Raw genomic sequence first — 17,660 nt, forward strand, 5'->3', positions numbered from 1 at the left:
ATTGGTTTGCAGCCATCGACCTGGAAGATGCGTACTTTCATGTCTCGATTCTTCCTCGACACAGACCGGTTCTTCGGTTTGCCTCGAGGGTCGGGCATATTAGTACAACTGGTCAACTGGGAAAAGAGCAAACTCTCCCCTGTGCAGAGGTTCTCTTTTCTCGGTATGGAGCTGGATTCGGTCGACAGGTCGGCACACCTCACGAACGAGTGTGTCCAGTCGGTGCTGAGTTGTCTGAACCTATTCAGACACAAGACAGCGGTCCTCCTCTACTTGTGGTCCGGACTCCCGTCGCATGTCGCAACTCGCCCGCCATCTCCTCCTGTGGAGTCAGACGCAGCTCAGGTCGCTGCGTGCTGTTCTCATTCCGGGAGAGCTGAACTGTGCAGCTGATGTGCTCTCACGACAGCTCACTCGCCCTGGAGAATGGCGACTCCACCCCCAGGTTATCCAGCTGACCTGGAGTCGATTCGGCGAAGCCCAGGTAGATCTGTTTGCTTCCCCAGAATCCTCCCATTGCCGGCTGTTTTATGCCCTGACCAAGGCCCCCCTCGGCAGGGACACGCTGGCACACAGCTGGCCTCGGGGCTTCCTCAAGTACGCCTTCCCCAGTGAGCCTCCTTGCACAGACTCTGTGCAAGATCAGGGAGGACGAGGAGTAGGTCCTGTTGGGTGCGCTTTTTTGGCCCACCCGGACCAGGTTCGCCGACCTCATGCTCCTCATGACAGCGCCCCTGCAAGATTCCCCTGAGGAAGGACCCTCTTTCTCAGGGGATGGGCACGGTTTGGCTCCCGCATCCCGACCTCTGGAACCTCCACGTGTGGCTTCTGGGCGGAACTCGGTAGACCTCACTGGCCTTCCCCAGGCCGTGGTTAACTCCATCACTCATAGAGCCCCCTCTACCAGGCAGGCCTATGCGCTGAAGTGAGGTCTGTCCGCTGACTGGTGCTCCTCCCGCCGGGAGGACCCACAGAGGTGCTCGGTCGGTGTGGTGCTTTCCTTCCCTCAAGAAAAGTTGGAGCGGAGGCTGTCCCCCTCCACTTTAAAAGTCTTTGTGACGACTGTTGCCGCGTATCATGATGCGGTTGCCGGCCTGTCCCTCGGGAAGCATCACCTGATTGCCAGGTTCCTGAGAGGTGCTAGGAGGCTAATCCCCCTTCCGCACCTCATCCCCTCTTGGGACCTCTCCGTTGTGCTTAGGCCTTCGGGGGGCCCCTTTTGAGCCCTCGCATCAGTTGAGCTGAAATATTTGTCTCTGAAGACTGCGCTCCTGATCGCGCTCATCAAGAGGGTGGGGGACCTGCACGCCTTTCTCTGTCAGCGAGTCGTGCCTTGAGTTCGGTCCGGCTGATTGTCATATGACCTTGAGACCCCGGCCTGGTTATGTGCCCAGGGTTCCCACCACCCCTTCAAGGTTCAGGTGGTGAACCTCCGAGCTCTGCCGGTACGTTGCTGTATCCCGTTCATGCCTTGCGCACTTATGTGGACCGCACCCGGAGCTCATACGCTCCGAGCAGCTCTTTGTTTGCTTGGAGGTCAGCAGAAGGGGAATGCTGCCTCTAAGCAGAGGTTGGCTCATTGGGTGGTTGATGCCATCACCCTGGCTTACCAGTGTCAGGGTGAGCTGTGCCCCCTGGGAGTTTGAGCCCACTCCACCGGAGTGTCGCCTCCTCCTGGGCGTTGGCGCACGGCGCCTCTCTCTAGCAGACATCTGTAGAGCTGCGGGCTGGGCGACACCAAACACCTTGCGAGACTTTTCAGTCTCCGCGTGGAGCCTGTCTCCTCCCGTGTGTTAAGGTAACATCAGGTAAATTGCGGGAGGACGGCTCGGTGTCGGCTTGCTGCGCCATTCCTTTGGATCCGTGCGCTTTCTCCCGGTTGTTCCTTAGGTGAACTCTGGGTCTTCCTTGCCCCCACAGTTCAGATTAGGACAGAGTTTTCTGACTGTGTCCGGTAGGGGGGTTCCTTCACCCCTCCCGGTCGTGGCATCTCCTCGGTCCATGGATTCTTCCATGTTCCCCTACCATTTTTCCAGTCTTCCACGTGACCTCCTGGTCATCGTCTCCGCCCCCCAACGGTTGCTTCAGATACCTGGCATCCCTGGTGGGCCCGTTATCTGGCTTACAGGGCGTTGGGAAGGTTACGTGTTGAGATCCATCTGTCCTGACACGCTTGCCTATTGGCATTTGGATCTCAATCACGTAACGCAGTTCAGAATTGTGGCGTTTTCCAAAGGGGACCCCAAATACGTCAGTTATGACGTAACGTCGTAGAGAACGACTGAAGGGGAACGTCTTGGTTACATCTGTACCCCTCGTTCCCTGAAGGAGGGAACGGAGACGTTACGTCATAACTGACGTATTTGGGGTCTCCCTTGGGAGGCCAATCACCTCTGAGTTAACTGGAAAAGGCCAATGAAAATTGGCGAGTGGATTTTGCATGCCAAGCCACTCCCTCGTACATACGGGTATATAAGATGGCGGCGTGCATCCACTCATTCAGATTTAAGCTGAGGAGCTGAACCAAACTGGAGCCCCCAGGGCGGTCCAGAATTGTGGCAGGAGGACGTAACGTCTCCGTTCCCTCCTTCAGGGAACGAGGGGTACAGATGTAACCAAGACGTTTCCAGCTGAAATGAACACTAGAGGCAGTAAAACTCTGACAACTTTTGCACAATATACAGGTGCATCTCAATAAATTAGAATGTCGTGGAAAAGTTCATTTATTTCAGTAATTCAGCTCAAATTGTGAAACTCGCCACAAGCATTCATTGCCAAAGAAGCTGGCTGTTCACAGAGTGCTGTATCCAAGCATGTTAACAGAAAGTTAAGTGGAAGGAAAAAGTGTCAAAGAAAAAGATGCACAACCAACCAAGAGAACCGCAGCCTTGAGAGCAAAATCGACTTAAGAATTTGGGTGAACTTCACAAGGAATGGACTGAGGCTGGGGTCAAGGCATCAAGAGCCACCACACACAGACATGTCCAGGAATTTGGGTACAGTTGTCATATTCCTCGTCTTAAGCCACTCCTGAACCACAGACAATGTCAGATGTGTCTTACCTGGGCTAAGGAGAAGAAGAAATGGACTGTTGCCCAGTGGTCCAAAGTCCTCTTTTTAGATGAGAGCAAGTTTTGCATTTCATTTGGAAACCAAGGTCCTAGAGTGTGGCGGAAGGGTGGAGAAGCTCATAGCCCAAGTTGCTTGAAGTCCAATGTTAAGTTTCCACAGTCTGTGATGATTTGGGGTGCAGTGTCATCTGCTGGTGTTGGTCCACTGTGTTTTTTAAAAAAACAAAGTCACTGCACCCGTTTACAAAGAAATTTTAGAGCACTTCATGCTTCCTTCTGCTGACCAGCTTTTTAAAGATGCTGATTTCATTTTCCAGCAGGATTTGGCACCTTCCCACACTGCCAAAAGCACCAAAAGTTGGTTAAATGACCATGGTGTTGGTGTGCTTGACTGGCCAGCAAACTCACCAGACCTGAACCCCATAGAGAATGTATGGGGTATTGTCAAGAGGAAAATAAGAAACAAGAGACCAAAAAATGCAGATGAGCTGAAGGCCACTGTCAAAGAAACCTGGACAATCTGAATGAACAGATTGCATTTCAGTATTAGCAAAGTGACAGTGAGGTCAATTCTAAAGATCTAATCTGAAAAATAAATCTGAATTGAATGCAGTGCCACATATTTTCATCCACAAGTTCTAAATCTGATGAATCATGACCTTGCACTTCATTCTCACTCCCTTATGCAAAGTCTCATCAGAACCCTCCCCCACTGTACAGCTTGTATTCACCCAAAAAAAAAAAAATAAATAAAAAAATTCAAAACAGCCATTGGATGACAAAACAGGAAAAATAAAAGGTTTGAAAGGAAGACATTCCTTGCCAAATGCCACGTTATTACAAGGCGTGCCTTTTCAGCATTAGCACAATCCCAGAGTGACACTATAATAATAAACTTTCAGAAACACAGAAAAGGACTTTTGTGAGGTTGATCAATATTGTGGAGTAACAGCTTTAACAGACTGTTTCATGAAATCTACTCGGTGGGTAAGTCTGAACTTGATGAGGTATTAAACACTACATATTTTAGCAGATTTCAATGCTGTTTTAACAAATAAAACAAATTTCTTTTACTACAAAACTCTACATTTTTTGACCACAAAAACATGGTTATTTGTATTCTGCATGCATATTTCTTAATGTTTTTCCAGCTTAGAAGAAATGAAAAACATGTGCACCCTTTGTAATTTCCCTGCAGACATCATCATGGAGACAAATCGCTGTGTTTTTCATGCGTTTCTCTGCATCTTCACACATTTTCTGATCTTGACACACTGGGGCATGAGTTCAGCTTGCCATACAGGCTCTCATGATGAATGTGAGAAAGTCCCATTTGTACCTGGTTACAACCTGGCGGGTGAAGGCTTTGACGTTGTCAGTATGCGCCGTAAAGGTGCATTTTTGATTAATGTCAAGTCACACGTGGATAATGGCACTTGTACCGTTTGCAAGAACCGCTTTCAGGGAGGGCAGATGCAGAAACTTCCCTCGGTTGTGCGGGACTGGCGTTCCTTCAGCCGCTGTGACAATCAGCTTTCCACTGCTCTTCATCATTCTGTTGACTCCCTAATGAAGAGTTCAACATCCTCTCATCAATAAATGGGAAATGGGCCTTAGCCTGGATGACATAGGAAAAGCGATTTTGGGAGGGAGCCGTTCAGATATTGCTCAGTTTGCCAAATTTCAAAATGCAATGGATAAGTCAACATTTGTCCTCCATGAGTTCAGCTGCACGTATTACAGGTAAGTCCATGAGCAGGGGCGATTCTAGAATTTTTATTTTAGGGGGGCTCAGCACCCAATGAGGGTATTAAGAAAAAAAAAAACAGCTGTTTTAATATTTCACAGTATTACTTTTTCTAGATTTTTGATTAAATAAATGCAGCCTTGATGAAAAAAATATAATAATAATAATAATAAATATAGCTGCAAGCAGCAATTGCGGGGCCAAGCACAAAAGAGGCAGAATGAGGAGTTAAGCACGGCAAGTAGCAGCAGACCGACTACAACAGTGAGTAACTTAAGCCATTTTAGGATAATATCAGTTGAAATGGCTGAAAAATCATAAATACAACCAATCGTAATAAAATTTAATGGCTTATCACTTTTGACCAACAGGTGGTGCTGTTTTCAAATTGATGTGACGTGTTCTGTGTGAAATGACAATGACACACACAAAGTTTGCCGTCATTATGTCAAAGCTTTGCAGAGATACAGCCTCAGATGTAGTTTGGCATCTTTCCAGCAAATTTGTTGATGCGCTAAACGAAAACGGTTTCGTATATCGACACGAAATTCATAACTTTTTGCCAGCATAGTCTGAAGATGATCTGAGTCAAATTTGGTGAAGATCGGACTAACAGTCTGGGAGGAGTTCGAAAAAGTAGGTTTTGTACATTAATCAAAATGGCGGACAGGAAGTTTGGCCAATTTCGGCATAATGGGTATCGATGTTCTCGACTTGACCCAAGGAATCTATTGGCATCAGTTTCATTCCAATAGGCTAATGTAAACAGAAGTTATTAGCATTTTTGTAAATTTCATTATTAATGTTTAGTGAATGGCGTATTACTTCTGAACCATAGGTGGCACTGTTACCAAATTGATGTGGCTTGGTCAGAGTGTGGTGACAATAGCACATATAAAATTTGGTGTCAATATGTCAAAGCTTTGCAGAGATACAGACTCGGATGCAATTTGGCATCTTTCCAGTAAATTCGTTGATGCGCTAAACGAAAACGGTTTCGTGTATCGACACAAAATCCATAACTTTTTGCCACCATGGTCTGAAGATGATCTGAGTCAAATTTGGTGAAAATCGGACTAACGGTCTAGGAGGAGTTCGAAAAAGTAGGTTTTCAACATGAATCAAAATGGCGGACAGGAAGTTCAGCCAAAATTGGCAAAATTGGTATCGGTGTTCTCAGCATGACCGAAGGAATCTATCAAAATCAGTTTCATTTCAATAGGCTAATGTACGCAAAAGTTATTAGCATTTTTTGAAATTTCGTTATAACTTTTGACCACAAGGTGGCGCTGGCCCCAAAATTTTTATGTACATTCAGGGCATGGTGCCGAACATTTTTGTAATTAATGTTGAAACGATACGCTAATCCGTTCTCAAGATACAGCATTTTAAAGCTAAATTCAAAATGGCCGACACCCAAAATGGCTGACATGGGAAAATTGGATATGGTTCGACTCGGTATGACACACCGAATCTAAAGAGACCAGTTTTGTGATTTTTGGACAAATCATTCAGACGTTATAAAGAAAAATAGCCATTTTTCGTATCTCCTGACCACTAGGGGGGCACTGCACCGAAACACTGCAGGTAGGCTCAGGTCATGCTTGTTATAACACACACCAAGTTTGGTGTCAATATGACAAACTATTACGGAGATATAGCCTCACATTGATTTTTGATGGCTTTTCATAGAATTCTTTCGCGTGTTATTCGTGAACGGCTGGACGAATCGACTTGAATTCCATAACTTTTTGCCATGGGGGGCCTGAAGATGATCTGGATCAATTTTTGTGACAATCGGTGCAACGGCCTAGGACGAGTTCGAAAAAGTAGGTTTTACGAACAATTGAGAATAGCGAAAAAACTAAACCTTACGATTTTTGAATTTTGGTGTCCATTCAACTCGGCATAAGCCAAGGAATCAGAAGAAAAAAGATGTGTTGTGTGACTTACGGTTCAAACGTTATTAGCATAAATCTTTTGAAAGTTTGGACAAGTGGTGGCGCTAGAGAGTTTGAGTTAGAGACTCCAAACTTGCTATGGTTAATGTTGGGACTGTCCTCTATCAGTGTGCAAAATTATACAACTTTCCCGCAAGCGGTTCTATGGGCTGCCATAGACTTGCGGCGGAAGAGGAAGAAGGAGGAGAATAATAATAACGCCAACGGATACAATAGGTGCCATCGCACCTTCGGTGCTTGGCCCCTAATAATAATAAATTCCTTAATTATGTAAACCTTATTGCACATGCACTAGAATATGCATCATATTGGATGTTAAATTTTCAAATGAAAATGGAACATGATTGTTTTATAAAGTCAGGTGTGGTGTGATGAGGGGTGAACGCAGCAAAAACTACAGAAGATGGGGAACCGATTACTCATTTTATGACAAAGAACCTCACAGATGCAGATATTATAAAAATCTACTGATAAACACACACCTTGTCCTCTGTTTCTCACTCTGTGCCGCCGTGGTCTGCGGATTGAAAAAGAAGAACGCACTGAAAGACGGGAGGAGCCAGTCGAAGTTTGCTGCAACTTTCTTATGAAATTTAAAGGGGACTGAGGCGATCACGAATTCGCTATAGCCCCCCTAAAAATGGCCTAGCGACGCCCATGTCCATGAGTTTATGATTAATTTCTTTGATGTTTTTTGTTGCACTATCGCCCACAAAACAATGGGAGTATGAAGACTGGACCATAACCTGGAGCAGTAAATAAATGGCCAAAATGCATAAGTTTTCTACCTTTAGTTGAAAATGCCCCCTGATTCAGAGGTGTCAAACTTAAACTGCTGTAGGGTTGCAGTACTGCAGTGTTTAGCTCCTACACACCTATGTTTAATTTTTTTTTTTTTTTTTTAAGTAATCCTAAAGATCTGGGGCAAAATAACACTGAAAACCAAACATAAAGAATTGTCATTTAAAAAAGAGTCACAGAATGCAGAAAGATAACTACTTCTCTTTTCCTTTGCAGTTACAGAGTTACAGAGCACCCAGAACTCAGCACTGAATTCTCAAAACATCTCCAGCAGCTTCCGAAACAATATGATGTCAAAACAAAACCTCTGTACCGAAGGACTATAGATACATACGGCACTCACTACATACGACAAGTCCATCTGGGAGGGCGAGTGAGGAGGGTCACGGCTTTTCGAACTTGTTTTGCAACCCTGATGGGCTTCTCAGAGACTGATATCAAGAACTGCTTGAACTTTGAGTTAAAGATTATACTGGGGTTCTTGCCGGCTAATGCCTATTTTTATAACAAATGCTCTCAAATCCTTAAAGATAACATGGGCATGGGATTCCACCGGGGATTCATGACACACAAGACAGAGGTGCTGGGAGGTGAAAAATACTTTCCAGACCTTGTTTTAAACCAAAGCCCAGCTGAAGCATACTCAAACTGGATGAAGAGCTTGCATGACAATCCTGAAGTCATATCATATGCAGTTTCCCCTCTCTATCATCTGGTGGCTGATCCTGAGATTAGTGCCAATTTGAAGAGAGCAATAACAGAGTATATAGAAGATAACATGCTTTCCGTTAATGACAAGGAAAATCAAGAATGCTCACAAAAACCAAATCTGGACCACAACTGCTGTCCTATACGAGCCAGACGTGGCAAGTTAGTAGTGTTTGTGCTAGGTGCCACAGGAATGAATGAAGATTACTTCTCAGCCACTGATGGTTTCGTGAAAATCTGGTACAATGACATGTATAAGGAGACTGAGGTGGTATTGAACAATAATGATCCTGAATGGAACACCATCTTTGATTTTGGATCAATTGAGTTTGGTCATGAACTCATATTTGAGGTTTGGGACAGTGATGTAAAATATGATGACTTTGTGGGAAGATGTGTGGTCAGACCTGAAAGTGGACCTGAAACTCATTTGTATAGCTGTCCGTTACAGAGAGGCATCTTTTATTACACCTACTTTGCTTTTTGTGATGCTCACTTGACAGGCCCCTGGTGTAGCATATATTCACCACAAGCTTAAGACCTACACTGTAAGGAATATTTTTGCACATTACTTTTACATAATTAAATGTAGTGCATTAATGGAAAATAGGGTTATGTTTGCAACACTCACATTTTTATGATTAATTAGGGGTCCAAGCAGCAAAGGTGCCTGAACCCTGTTGAATTTGTAAGAATTTTTCTTTTCTTATTTTCTTAATAATAGGGGTCAAGCACTGAAGGGGTGAAGACCTCCTCTTCTCATAATTTTTTTATTCTTCTTCCGCCAAGGAAGTCTATGGCAGCCCATAGCTCTATCTCACTCTATACTCTATAGTGCCACCAATTGCCCAAAAAGGTTTTTTTTTGCTAGAAACAACATAATTTTTCTAATTTCAAAATTATTCTTCAGTCTCATTCTACACTATTGCTTTTATATTCATGAAAATCCAATGGTAAATGCACAGTAGGCACAGTGTCACCTAGTGGTCAGAAAATATGAAAAACTTACAACTTTTACTTAGGACTTTTTGGCCAAACAGTTCAGAAGTTATAAGACACAAGATAACATTTATCTTAACCTAAGAATTCTACAGAATTATTGTAAGCCATTTTACTGTCATGTATCACATTGTGAGCTGTATACAAGCTAATAAACTAATTGCAAAATGAATGATTCATGTTCATTTATTTTGACAATCTCGTATTGTAGTGTGATAATGAGCAGGGATAACAGAACAAAATAAAATTAAAAAAAATGTACGGGCCATGTAGTGAAATGCAGATTCAGTTCCTCCAGAACACTTTCATGCCACATGTTTTTGTAACCATGCACTATTGAAATTATTTTATGATCGGTAAACTCAATATTTATAAAAGATTTATCTGACTCAAGTGGTTCTGATGCAAAGTTTGAAAAGATACTTTTTTTGTAAGCAAACATTATTAATGGCAAACTAAATAATTCAAATGCTTCAGTGGTAATGTCACCATTATTGTACTTTAACTCAGTGGTTCCTAAACTTTTTCTGCCGAGCAGAAAAATTCAATGTGTGACAACTTACTGAAAAAACAAACAAACAAACAAACAAACAAACAAACAAACAAACAAAACTAAACAAGGAACTAGTCACTTTTAGAGTAGAAACATTAAAAGTAAAGCATGCAGCTTTACTATGTACTATTTTATTTTTTTACTATGTAACAGCATTCATTGTTTTTTTAAACAGATTTTCTCATATTTTCTTCACTTCGTTGTAGTTGCGATCTTTGAAGTAGACTCATCATCTACTTTACGTTTACCTGGCACTTGTTGTCTTTTCAAAAACTTGTCCATGCTTAGAGCAGAACTACTATGCGTCATTCATTCATAATTTTACTCGGCCAATTCTCATTTCTGATATCAATTGTACCATCAAGTGGTCTGTTATTTTACGACAAAAACCGCCACAACTGATAACAGACGAAAAGTCTATGATGAAAGTCATATTTTGTGTTAAATTATTTACATATGTGGCAAGTAGCCATATAATAAGCAAGATAATTTCACAGTGGGGTCTTGTATCACCCTGAAAATGTTTCTTTGTACATAAAAATCTAGGCATGTACCGAAATGAAAATTCTTGGCCGAAACTGAAACTGCTTTGTAATATTCATTTATTATTTTATTAAATAATATATTCATTTTGTAAGACTTTTTAATTTAACTCGATAATTTTAATGATACTGAATTAAAAAAATAAATAAATAAATAAAATAAAATAAATCACAAGCCATGTTCATTGAAAGCAACAATAAAATGGGACAGAAAATATATGAATATTAAATCTCAATCTTTTATTCCATTCTATGAAACAGAATCAGATAAAACCTTTTTTGACTAATCAAAATAATGTATAGTCCTACAAAACTATTATTATCAGAGCATGTGAGCAGAGCATACCGTCACGAGAGCGTCGTTTTAGCAGCGTTGTCCAGTCCAGCAGCACTACAGCATGTTACAGCACAGTATGCAACGCTATTGCAAACAAGAAAAAGTATACATAGACATTTTCTGTAGGTGAATTATTTGAGCGGACTTTACTTTTCCGTTGAGCAAAAGCGGTACACGAATGGAGCATTCATACGGGCCGTGAGAAACTCAAAGGAACACACATTCATAAAGCGGAATATTGAGCGGAGCGTCACACATTGAGCGGTGCGCGCTGAATACTGCCGGACTATACACTAGCCTTGCCGCACCCCCCTTATCATAACTCCGCGCCCCCCAGTTTGGGAACCACTGCTTTAACTGTTTTGACTCTAAATGTAACAGGTAAAAATTGTCAAAAAATCATTTTTTTCTGTGGCAGAACATCTAATTGTTGAGTTACACAGCCAACAATTAATCAGTAAAACAAATTTGGGTGAAGTAAAATAAAAATAATCCTTGTTCGGTATCTTCAGATTAGAGAACCATATTTTTTTCCAGTTGGGTTTAGGTGTGATGCACACGCAAGTTATTTAACATGTTTCAAATGTTCCAAATGTAGGGGAGACCGAGAAACTTTTTGTTTGTGCATCAGTAACTCAGTGGTTGTTTGTGCTAGATCTCTCAAACTTTGATATACGGTAGCCACATTTGTCTACTAAAAATAAAACTCACTTGGACGTGTACGGCATAATTACAGATTATGTTAGTTAACGTCAAACACAAAGAGTTCCGTTGTTACAACCTACTCCACTACTGGGGTGAATTGTAACAGGCTGGGAATAGATGTAACAGTGTGTGAAGTAATTTGCTGAAATAAGACCCACACTTCCAATTTATGCAAAAACTTGACTGAAGAACAAAGAATAATCTTAATCTTTAACAATTTTCACTTTAGCACAAAAACAATTGCTGTGTGTGTCTGTGTGAGTGTGTGTGTACTGTATTCAGTCACTAGCTGTGTTGTCATCTACCTATTTTTATGTGAATTTTTGAAATCTCATATAAAAAAAGCTGGATGGAAATGTCAAGACGCACATAAATTCTAAATGTTCACAAAAAACTCTATGTGCTTATTTGAGGTAAATAGTGTTTTTATCCAATAAGATGCGCATCAACTATGATGGAAACACATTTTACATAAATCTCTTAATGTGTAACAAAAACCTCACATGACTTTGCCTCAACAGAGGATGTGATTGGATAATTGGACTTATTGGAATCATCAAAAGGAGTTTTTAATGAACCGTTACAACTATCCCCCCCCCTTAAATAACCATAACATAGCAAACTGTTTTAGCATGTGGGTTTTGAGTTAGCATGAATGCAAAGTATCAAATTAAACTAGAGAAACAGCTACTTTAGGTTATGCAAGTCAAATAATTGCATCTACAACACAATAATTGCTAGGTAAAAAATAATCTTAATGAAAAAAAAATTACTTTCTATCCTGAAAATCGGTTGGTTGGTCATAAAATCTACAACGTCGCTCACATTCACATGCCACTTCTTCTGTAACATTAAACATGTGAATGGAGTGTATGATACTGATGACATCACCACAGCTCCTTTCTGACTAGTCAAATTGACAGTAATACAACTAACCCCGTGTTACAACACTACTCTCCTACTCTGTCTACCCTATATTTCACATACAACTTTCATTTATTGTTTGTTCCTTATACCTGTATCTTTTGACATTGTCTCTTGAATTCAGTTCTCTTTAATGCCTAAACAACCAAATAGTGTTATAAAATGTTACATGAACTAAAGCATTCTAGAATGTTTCACAAACAGTGTATAAATAGTGTGTTACTGCTGCTGTTTTGAGAACATTATTCAGGATAACTTTTAGAATTTGAAGATCAAATTAAATTGTACTTAATTTGTTATCCAGGAAACATGCAACTATCATCTGTTGCTTCCGAAGGTCAGTACTAAATGGAAAAAAATATATATTTTAACAAAATAAGAAAAAAAAATGGAAATTCTGTTCAAAAGTTTTCACCCCCGAACTGGCAAGCAGCCTATACCTTGTGAGAGTCATGTGACTGACTGTTTGCTAAAGGATATTCCAAAGTGCCAGGAATCATTTCAACAACTGCAGAATTTCCAGGTCTGAAAAAAGGGATGTTCTATCACTTAGTGGCAGGTTACACAACACCCACAAGAGCCACAACTGAAATTACTAAACTGTCACTAATTTTTCCATGTGTAATCTGAGTGAACAGTTGTCATACAGCATCACCTGACCAAACCAGAAAACAGGTCTTAATGCATCTGCTTGTCTGAGGAAGTGCTAACAGCAGTATAAAATGATAGTGATATCTATGGACATTTAAGGTAATCAGCTAACTTGGCTAGTTTATTGTTGGATAGTTTATTGTTTGTTGTTGTGCACTTGCATAGACAAATAGCCTTTCAGCGTGCACAAATAGGCAGGGCCATTTGCCTATATACAGTGCACCCCCTCTGAATAAATATTAAATGCATCTGTTCTGTTTAACTCCTAGAGGACGACCTCCTTAAATTCCCTGGTTTTAAATGGGAAGTGTTGCTCAGCTCGTCTCTACAGAATCCCCCACAGCTGCTCAAGAGTGTTAAGACTGAGTGAAAATGTCCACTGAAGGATTTTCACCTTAGGAGAATGAATATCTTCACTGTCATGTTGAAAATATGCCCAACTATGCAGGGAATGAGGAGAGGGTAGCATTTTCTGTTTCAAGTTTTTGTATTACATCACACAGTGGTGTGTGAATTCATGACATCACTGATAAAGTACAACTCCTGCACACCTTCAGCACTCATACATCCCTATAAAAGAGCTTTACTACCACTGAACATCACTGGGAACCAGACGCTTCTCACTGTACTCCTCCTCTAGCAACATCAGAACATAGATGATTTTGGATCCAAAATGATTGACTTGGTCTCCTGAGAGTCCTGAGTATGGATTCCCAGAAGTCTATATTTTGTATATTTTCTAGCAAAAATTCACTCATCAATAAAAACTTAAAGTGAAGACCTGATTATTTCAGAAGCCTTTATTTTTTTGAATGTTAGTGTTACTTCTGCTATATTTTCACACTTAAAACAATAATTTGGTATTTCTTTTTGTACCACTGTCCTCTTTTATGCTATGAAATAAATCTCTTGACAGTTCTCTCCCAAGTGGTTCCATTGTTGCCAGCATTAACCCATTTAATCCCACCGGTCACAACAGTAACAGTAAAAAAAAAAAAAAAAAAAGGTTTTCATTGATAAATCTCTGAAAACCTTACTGACTGATGTTTTAGTGCAATTTCTGCAAATATGGAAAAAATAAAGGCTCTCAATTAAATATGTGCAGTTTCACGTGATTAGTGGAAAATGCCACGTCACATGATTGTCACAAGCACCAAAGCAGTTTATTTCCTGTTTGCACCTTAAAAAGATGATGGCTGCATCAAAGCTCCAAAAACAAAAGGCAAAAGTAAAGTATGTTAACATAAGGCAAAGATATGATAAAGATTTTTAGTACACATTATCTTTAAGGTGTCTAGTATCAATATACAAATTTACATATATTCACTTTTGTTGAGCGTGTTCATAGAATGAGTAAACATGTTGATGGTCACAATACTGACCGATGGGATAACAGTGAATTTAGGTTTACAATATAAATCCAATTGTAGTTGTTAGTGAAAATTACACTAAAATGTTGCAATGACAAAATACTGCACTAAATTAAAAGTTCAAATACTACAAATAAGTTACAATATTGATGTTGTAATACTGGTGGCACTAATATAAAAAATTTGGTGATATATGTTACAAAAAAGTAACAATTTTGAAATACGTTGATGGTTGTATTTTTTTGTCTTTAATCTTAGTATTCTTATCAATGTTGTATAAGGGCTTTTTATGCATAATAGTAACCACAGAATGTCATCAAACAGCATAAAATAGCTGGGCTAAGATTTATAACAATATTTTTGACTGCAGAAATATGTTAATTCAGTATACACATTATCCCACCGGTCACAACTATGACTGACCATAAAACACAATTTTTCACACGCTTTTCCAAAAAATTAAAAAAAAATAATTATTGATTATTTTAAAGGGTTACTAATGACACATCATTTGTATATTTACATGTATAGGAAAAAAAAATAGCGATTAAGTCTGAGTATGATTCAGTGGTTTACAAAACACTTAATTGTCAGGAAATGACTTGTCTTTAAAAGTTTTGGTTGAATATGCTTACTTGTTGATCAAAAATTGCCTTAAACCTACACTAATTTTTTGTTTTGTTTTATTTAGTAACTTTCAGGAGGGTGTAATCATTTTTGCAACACAACATATCACTTTGATAAGAAAATCTTATTTTCCTGAATAATTTTGACATTCTTCTTTGGTAATTGATTACGCAGGCTTGTTGGAACATTACATCTCCCTACAGAACCCTAACACGTCTTCTAAGTAAAGACTAACTGCTGAATTTGTTAAGTTTTAGAGGGGGTGTACTCATTTTTGCTGTGCACTGTAAGTCGGCTCTAATGGTTAATCAACATAAAGCCAGAGCTTTTTATATTCTTTTTGTTCCGTAACACGGCGTTGTTTCAGGAAATATCTGCGTACACATGAAACGGACTCAAAACGATGTAGTATGCCAAACCAGTATGTGGCGCTGTAATTCTGTCACAGAGATGCACTAAAAACAGAGAAGAGGATGAGGAAGAGCATGTGCATAAACCTTGCACGCTGTATACAAACACAACACAAGAAGAAGATAAAGACAAACATAGAACAATATGCTTATTACACTATTAATTAATCTGTGTTAATGTTAGTTAATAAAAATACAGTAGTTCATTGTTTGTTCATGTTGTTGCTGTTATGTGATGTAGCGGTGTCTGACTAGGCTTGAGACGTCGGGTGATGACATCATCGTTTCACAAAATATACAGACTGGCTGTACAAACAAAATACAAGGTATGCACAAACAGACTGAGTTTAATGGCGGACAGAAAAGGATCACATCTATTCCTCTCACAAATCAATTGCTTTGCCTTGGAAGACTTGGAATATTAATACTTTTTGAATAAAATATGACTAGGCATGGCCCAGGCACGAAACACACTTGCGGTGCTCATCCAAGGGATGCACAGGAGCCATGCATGTGCCACATTTGCAGAGCCCTATATTTTCACTATTTCAGTAGTTTTTTGCTTAGTGGTAAACATATGTTCGAAATAGCCGTACAACACGGTATACTATTTTTAAACATTTTATTTTGACATATTCTGCACAATATCCGCTCTTTAACATATCAAAGACACAATAAAAATAACAGAAACAAGAAAAGTGCAGTTAAGAAAGCATCTGATCATATGTGGATGTGGATATTTTTATCCTGCAATCTGTCAGTCAAGTGTATTCCTGTCTGATCTCAATGAAATGAGTGAAGAAATGAATTTGAAAAGATCTCCAGGCCCAGAGCACACACACCAATTAAGTGATCATCATGGACCAATGGCAGTGTTTAACAGCCAGCGTTTTTTTTTTTTTTCCCCTTCAAAAATTTTTCAAACCACTGAAACAAACTCCGAAATACTTTTACTTCTCTGTTTCTTTTGTTGCAAAATCTAAAGATGCCCGTCTGGTTATAAAAATAAATGAAAAGATTCCAATCATGTGACTTTGACTAAAGGAGCTACCATTAAAAAAAAAGAAACTGCTGAGCTTGACTTTCAGTAGTGTTTTTATTGTTTCCGTCTTCTCAGTTGATCTACATTAAAGGAGAAGTCCACTTCCAGAACAACAATTTACAAATAATTTACTCACCCCCTTGTCATCCAAGATGTTCATGTCTTTCTGTCTTCAGTCGTAAAAAAATTAAGGTTTTTGAGGAAAACATTTCAGGGTTTTTCTGCATATAATGGACTTCACTGGTGCCCTGAACTTCCAAAATGCAGTTTAAATGCAGCTTCAAAGGGCTCTAAACGATCCCAGCCAAGGAAGAAGGGTCTTATCTAGCAAAACGATCTGTCATTGTTTTCGAAAAATAAAAATTTGTATACTTTTTAAGCACAAAAGCTCGTGTAGCACAGGCTCTAGGATGTGGGTCCATGGGTCGTTCTTGAACGTTTCATTCATTTTGAACAAATCTTTAATGTGACTCGGGAAGAACGAGTCGTCTCGGAAAGTGATTCGTTCAGTCACGCATGCGCAGCATCCTATTAGATTCTGTACTGGAATTAGTTCACCTGTTTCGAGTCTTCGGGGGTTTTTTTTGACCTTTCGACATGATTCAATAGTATGTGAACATGCATACCAGAGCCTGTGCTACATGAGCTTTTGTGCTTAAAAAGTATACAAATTTTTATTTTCCAAAAAAAAAAAAAAAAAAAAAAAAAAAAAAAAGACAGATCGTTTCGCTAGATAAGACCCTTCTTTCTCGGCTGGGATCGTTTAGAGCCCTTTGAAGCTGCATTTAAACTACTTTTTGAAAGTTCAAAATTGGGGCACCAATAAAGTCCATTATATGGAGAAAAATGGAGAAATGCTTTCCTCAAAAAACATGATTTCACGACTGAAGACAGAAAGACATGAACATCTTGAATGACAAGGAGGTGAGTAAATTATTTGTAAATTTTTGTTCTGGAAGTGGACTTCTTTAATTGATCTATAGTGTTAGTATTGGTGTTTACACATTGTACATTTTTAAAACTTAGTACAAAGCTGTAAACTGTAAACAGCATGTTTGCATCTGTGTCAGCGTCAGGAAGTAGCAGCAGAATTTCCTATCATAGTGACATCATAGTCATGTCCTGATTGAGACTTCTGATTTAGTTGATAGCTTACGCAATAATCAAAACTCAATACTGTAAACAATTGGCTGACTAATCATTCAGAGTAGT

At 39.8% G+C, this 17,660-nt stretch overlaps 1 pseudogene; it reads left to right on the forward strand.

Annotated features, from left to right (window-relative positions):
• Nucleotides 1-3,907: 3,907 nt before the first annotated feature.
• On the forward strand, nucleotides 3,908-9,459 carry LOC127169768 (perforin-1-like; annotated as a pseudogene).
• The last annotated feature ends 8,201 nt before the right edge of the window (nucleotides 9,460-17,660 follow it).

The sequence above is a fragment of the Labeo rohita genome, chromosome 8, assembly GCF_022985175.1.
Source record: "Labeo rohita strain BAU-BD-2019 chromosome 8, IGBB_LRoh.1.0, whole genome shotgun sequence".
Lineage (NCBI taxonomy): Eukaryota > Metazoa > Chordata > Actinopteri > Cypriniformes > Cyprinidae > Labeo > Labeo rohita.